We start from the raw sequence: 6948 nt of genomic DNA, 5'->3' as shown, positions 1-6948 counted from the left end.
ACACAAACCCCTCCTGTACCCTCTTCCACCACCCCCAAAGTCACTCTCGATCATGTCCTTTTCCTCTGCCCGGCGGATCCTCCCCCGCGGGGCCTGGAGCACCTTACCACTTGGAGGCTTGGGAGACCCTACTGCGCTCCGAGGACCCGGCCAAGCAAGCCATCGCCACAGGCCGGGCTGACAGAGTTATGAGCCTCCGGGACATGAACTTTTGAGTGCAGTGGGGCCGTGCGGGGGCCCAAGGACCTGCGCGTCCTAAACTCCTTGTATGTAATAAAGTTTCCACCACCACTGGACACCTCAGTCGCGCTTTAAGCTACGTGGCGGTAGAGACAGATGTGCGCTGCATGCGCTGGCATTGACAACGTTGTGGCAGTGACGCGGCACTGACCCGCCGCGGTTGCTCAGTGATTAGGGCGCTCGTCTACTGATCCAGAGTACCCGGGTTCGAACCCGACAGAGCGCCGGCAAGCGCAAAGGCACCCACGTGCTGTGCGATGTCAGTGCACGTTAAAGATCCCCAGGTGGTCGAAATTATCCGCAGCCCTCCAGTACGCTTATTAATAATAATAATTAGTTTATTGCGGAAAAATGGCGCAGTATGTCTCATATACCGACGGACACCTGAACCGCGCGGTAAGGGAAGAGATAAAGGAGGGATTTAAAGAAGAAAGGGGTGCCGTAGTGGAGAGCTCCGGAATAATTTCGACCACCTCCAGTACGGTTTAGTTTCCTTTTTTGGGGGGAAAGGAGATGGCGCAGATCTGGTCCATAAAATTAACATAAAAAACCGTCTTTACTGAAAATTTTTAAAAAATCAAGGACATAAATGTATTACAAGAGTACAAAATATACAGAAATAAGGTAAATAAGGAATTCAGAGTTGGCAACGAAGAACGCTTTGGTAACTATCTGCATGAGGCATCCCGAAACGTCCAAGTCTTGTGGAAACGCCTAAAAAGCATTATTAAACCAATCAGTCATTCCACCACTACCAGCATAAAAATCAGGTGAAGATATAAGCGGCACAGATCTCTCTAATGCTTTCAATACGCATTTCGTCTCCGTTCGGGAAAGTGACCGCGCAGGTACAGCTTACTCTCCCACTACAGATTGCATCCCTAATATCTGTGGAAGAATTTTATTTTTTCCCACTATTGAAAGTGAAGTGATTTATGTCTGTAATAACCAGAAAAATTATAAATATCGTGATGCGAATTACCTGCAAATTGCCCCTATTAAGTACGTTATTGATATCATCCCTCCAGTGTTGACTTGTATGTACAAATTAGCCTTTGAACAAAATACAATTCCCGAACTAATGCAAATAGTCAAGGTGATTGGAATACATAAAGGAGGTGCGAAAATTAATATAAATAACTTTAGGCCCATTTCAATTCTCTCAGCATTATCTAAAGGATTAGAAAAAAAATATTCACATTCATCTTTATTCATTCTTAGAAAAGCATTCACTCATTTCGCCCCGTCAACGCGGTTTTCTGAAATGTAAATCTACAGAATTAGCTTTTTTGAAAGCAAAAAGAAATCATTATTGACTCCCTAGAGAATAAGCAACTAGCTTTAGCAGATATATAGATTTTTCAAAGGCATTTCACTGCGTACAACACAAAACGTTACGAACCAAACTTCAGCATTATGGCATGCAGGGATTATCGTACCTTCAACACCGTTCTAAGTATTTTAGCCACAAGAATAAAACTTCCAGCGCAAAAAAACTTACTTCCGGTGTCCCTCAAGGCAGTATTCTCGGTCCCCTCCTATTTCTTCCTTACATAAATGACATCTTTTCCACAATTATCCAGGCACAATGGATTTGGATATTGTTAGGGGAATCAACGCCCAGGGCACGTCGTACGCCGAACAAGTGCCCTGCGCGGATGAGGCGTGGGGAGCGCGCAAAGACGAAGATAAAAGATTGGGGGCCGCCGGCGGTGTTCCTTTGGCTCTCTCTGACTTTGTGCGGTTTTCTTTGGGCGGGACCGTCGTCCGGGTGCATATTTTGGTGGCAGCGGTGAGATGGCGCTCAGCCGCGCTCGGAAACAGGCTGCGGAAGGGGCCGAGGACGGCGAGCAACCTCCGGCTGACACGGCACAGGGCGTGGCGGACGGGACCGCTGATCTCGGGCAATTCGACGGCTGCCCTTTTCCTTGGCGCTGGATGCCGCATTTGAGCGCCTCAATGGGCGACTGGACTGGCTGCTCGGGCGGCTGGAGACGGTGGAGCAAGAAGTTGGCGTCTGTGGCAATGCGGCAGCGCCGGACCGACCGGTTAGGGCAATGGGTGAGCGAGTGGCAAGGACCAAGCTGGCTGCAGGTGGCGACGAGCGTGAGCGGGAGCGGAAGAGGATGATGCGTCGGCCGGGAGGTGGAGGCAAATTGGACGCCTGTGACTGTTCCCCTGCCGCGCCGAGTTGTCACGCAAACGCCCGTAGTCTCGATGCAGCCTGCTTGAAGGTCTGCGTGGGGTCGGTTGTCCCGCCCCATGTGATGCTTGCCGCCTTGCTCACCGGAGTGAACGTAACCGGTGTGGGACATTCTTCGGCGACTGCAGGCGCCTTCACCAAGCTCACGAACTTTGAAGTCAACGAACAGTTGACGGCTTCCTTTCTCCGAGCCAACGTTGCGTCACTCCAAGTAAACCTGAATCAAATGCCAATATGCCGTCTTTACCCGAAGAAGAATGGTGCGATGACAAGTTCCGAAGTGTGTCGGTCCAAAACTGTAGACATGGAAGCGGCCTCGTCTGCCACGGTAAATCTAGAAGAGGGCAAGCCTGGAGATGCGCCTCCAGAAGCGAACACAGAGCATCAGGAGGAGATAGAAGAGGCGGAGGCCAACAGTGCCATCGATGTCGAAAAGCTCGCTAAGCATGAGGTGAACGGCCTAATGGTACCGCTGTCTGAAGGCGAAATGAACCCTCACCATTGTCGTACGCGGAAGAACCACCTACAAGCAGCTCCGCCATCTAACTGGACAGTTTGGTGCCAAACGGGACCTCAACGCCATCACCGCGTGGTGATGCCTACTGCGAATCAATCGATGCTCTTTGAAACCTTCGCCCGGGATGCCGAGTGGCTCATCTGGAAGTGCTCGATGCCCGTCTCAAGAGGTGCAGCGCCACTAGGAGTTTCTCAAGGAGTGCAGCGCGAAGCGCTGAAGCCCCGCTGCACCGGAGTCTGTGGCCATTGCCGTGGGACGGCATCACATGAGGCTGCCGTACTCCCCGGCTGGCCTCCCTGGACTCGAACACCTGGACCGTCGCACTGCGTCGCACTAGACTTTCTTTCTTCCCCCCCCCCCCCCCCCCCGGTGAAAAGCTGTTACGGGAATAAACGCTCAGGGCAGGGCGTAAGCTGACCTGTGCCCTGCGAGGAAGATGAGGCGCGGGGAGCGCGCGGGGGAGCGAGCGCGCGCAGACGAAGATTGGGGGCCGCGGGCGGTGTTCCTTTGGCTCTCTCTGACTTGGTGTGGTGTCCTTTGGGCGGGGCCGTCGTCCCGTTGCAATATGCGGATGATACCGCGCTCTTCATTACGGGAGATAAGCCAAATAATTTGAAACGCACAGCAAATATAGCATTATAGTTTGTTAACCATTGGTCTGGTAATCACCTCCTGAGAAATAATGAAAAAAAGACGCAAGCAATACTTTTTAGCGCAAGAAACCCCACTGTCACTCTCGCAGAAAAGCTATTCCTAGCAAAAGATGGAATTGACATACGAACGCACCTTAAATCACTTGGTTTCTTTTTTTTCAGAGAACCTAACCTGGCATAAGCATGTTGAGCACGTTTGCTGCAAACTAAAACTAAATAGAATCGCGAGAATATTAAGCAGGAACCGGCATATACAACCTACAAAAGTAAAAAGAGTCGTATAGTATACAACGCCTTATTTTTATCCACACTTATTGTCATCTTGTATGGGCCACCACATCTAAAGAAAATATTCATAACCTAACAACATGTCAAAATACAAGCAATTATAGCCATTGCGAATATTTCATACCGGGATCATGCGTCCGCATACTTCGCATCCTCTTGCATACTTCCAATTGAAACCTTGTACTCATTCCGCCTTATCTGCCAGTACAAGACTCCTGTTCGCACTGAGAATCACTATTTTCTTCAACTATTCAACCTTGCCACCCGCAGTCATAGCCACAACACCAGACAAAATAATTCGTGGGTCGAAGGTTTCTGCCGCACAACATATAGCAATCAATCTTTATCGTTTCACATCGCCGTCCTCCTGAACACTTTTAGTCGCGATGGTGTTGATGCAAACAAAGAATCTACACGCTCAGTTTTCACAAAATTAGATCGTAGTGCATTCTCTTTCTGTTAGTTTCTGCACCATTGTCTCTGCTTTCATTTTTTATCTTTCGCTGCGCTATTCCCAACTGTCTGATTCATATACCTTTACTTTTTCTTTATATTGTACAGCTAACAGCAGTTCTTGCTTACCTATTTATTAACTACGGCCTGTATCGCGTGCGTTGTATTGTTAGCCGCTTACTTTTTGCATCTCATGTATAAAACCCCGACATTGCCGTCTATATGTGTGTATCTCGTACAATACTTGTTGCCGCATTGAGTGTTCTTTGTATATTTTTTAATTCTGCTGAACTGTACCCAAGGGGGCCGGGCTTCGTCAAGCTGCGCATGTGCTGCTTTCTTCCGTCATGCCGTTCATCTCGGAGAGAAATAAATTTGATTTTGACTGTCTCACATCTCGGCAGACACCTGAACCGCGCTGTAAGGAAAGTGATAAAGGATGCACTGAGTGAAGAAACGAATAAAGAGGTACCGTAGTGGAGGGCTCCGGAATTATTTCGGCCACCTGGGGATCAATAACGTACACTGACATCGCATAGCACACGGGCGCCTTTGTGTTTCGCCTCAGCCGAATCGCGGCCGCCGCAGTCCGGTTCGAACACGGGTATTCTGGATCAGTAGCCCAGCGCCTACACTATACGGCACCTCTTTCTTCCTTTCCTTCTCTCAGTCCATTCTTTATCCCTTCTCTTACGTCACGCTTCAGCTGTCCGCCGAGATGTGAGACTGATACCGCGTCATTTTCCTTTGCGCAGGACTGGCAGAGAGGCGACCACCAAGGGCGCGACGTGTGGCACGTCGGCTCCGTGGAATGACCATCTTTTCTGTCGGAAAACGAGAATGGATTGCTGAAAAAGTGCTGTGTGTGTGTGTCGCGGACGTAAAAAGATCCTGTGGATACTATTATCAAGACTGTAAGCGAAGTTTGAAGGTTTTTATCGCGTATTGTGTGTTCAACCACGCCGAACGCCTTGCTCAGCCAAAAGTATGGTCTAGTGCCGAGGCGTTATGAGCAGTGGCCAAGGGCCCCCGGCGTCAGGTCGTAGAGACTGTAACTTAGAAGGACTTTGGTGTAGGCCAGTTGGTATGACATCGTTAAAACTTCCTGTTGGGCGAGTTGGTTGTTCATCTTGATCTAGAAATGTTCTTTTGCGCAAATAAAACGACACACGAGAAAGGCGACACACACACACACACAAGCGCAAACTGTCAACTGGCTTTATTGGCGGAAGGCCACACCTTATAAAGGCCGAAGAGTGGGGTGATATTCCATGACATCGTGAAGAGAAAAACCGCAAAACAGGACGGGACTGAGGCAGTCGACAATACAGGGCGACAACAACCGCCCTGTGTTGTCGTCTGCATCAGTCCCGTCCTGTTTTGCGGTTTTGCTCTTCACGTAGAGACTGTGGAGTCACCATGACGATGGAAGTGAGCGTTGAGGATACGGATGCAGATCCGGCAGAACTACAAAGCTCGGACTGGGTGACGAACGTGTCGATACGTGTCGCGGAGGTTCAAGAGCGCCAACAACGAGAACGCACAAATGGCGCCGCTAAGAAAGTGACGCTCAGCGGTGGAGGAGGGGAAGCCGGAAGTGAGACGCCAGTCGGCTACAGTGGCAAAAAGTACGGCATCAGTGGGAGATGCTCGTATAAAGCGGTGCGAAAGGTCGCCGAGCAGTCGGTGGCGTCTCAAGCGCCGCGTCTTCCGAACGCGGCTCAGAAGATTATTGCAAGAGTGGCAGATCGGGCTAGTTGGTAATTTTCCATAATGCGATACAGCGCGCATAAAGACGGGGACGAAGCGAGACAAGACACCACAGCGCTGACTTCAACTGAATTTTTATTGCGGAAAGGGGATATTTATACAGGAAATGGAAGAGAACGCATGATGCCGCTACTGCTGGAATTGATACGCGGGATAAGATATTTAAAGGCGAAAAGAAGAGGCTGCAACAGCGCACAAGGGTGACTGCTAATAACAACAACGCAGTGCAAGTCAATGATGAACGATAAGACAAGGCACCGGCATTTTGCAACAAAAACACAAAACAAGAGCCAAAGGGCCTAAACCGCAGTACAAGGCGAGGAATGAAACTATTGAGCAAAAAGGAGAGCACTAACAATTTGGTAGGGGAAAATGCTAATGCTCTAAAGAAATCTTGTCTGCACTCTATGGGTGACAGCTTTAACTAACAGTCTTCTAGGCTGGAAAGAGCAGGCTACCCTAAGACACTTCTCATCTCGGTAGCAGAAGGCCTCCTGAAGAAGCTTAAGGGAGGAATACGCGAAGTGGCGGTTCCAGACAAGCACAACAAGGTTGTTGTGATTCCTTACTTGCACGCGGTGTCTCACCGGTTGAAGTAGGCCACCGGGCTGATGTTAGAGTGGTGTTTTCTGCTCCCGACAAGCTCTCCAAGCTCTGCCACAGAGTAAACGCCCCTGCAGAGCGTAAACCAGCCTGCCCGGTCAAACACCGTTCACCGTTTGTATCCTGCAAAGTCGGTGTCGTGTATAAAATTCCTTTGAGTTGTGGCAGGGCTTACATAGGCCAAACTGGTCGGTGCCTTAATGAGCGACTGATGGAGCACT

This window comes from Amblyomma americanum, chromosome 4, assembly GCF_052857255.1.
Source record: "Amblyomma americanum isolate KBUSLIRL-KWMA chromosome 4, ASM5285725v1, whole genome shotgun sequence".
Lineage (NCBI taxonomy): Eukaryota > Metazoa > Arthropoda > Arachnida > Ixodida > Ixodidae > Amblyomma > Amblyomma americanum.
The sequence above is the reverse complement of the archived record's forward strand: the minus strand, read 5'-3'. Positions refer to the sequence as shown.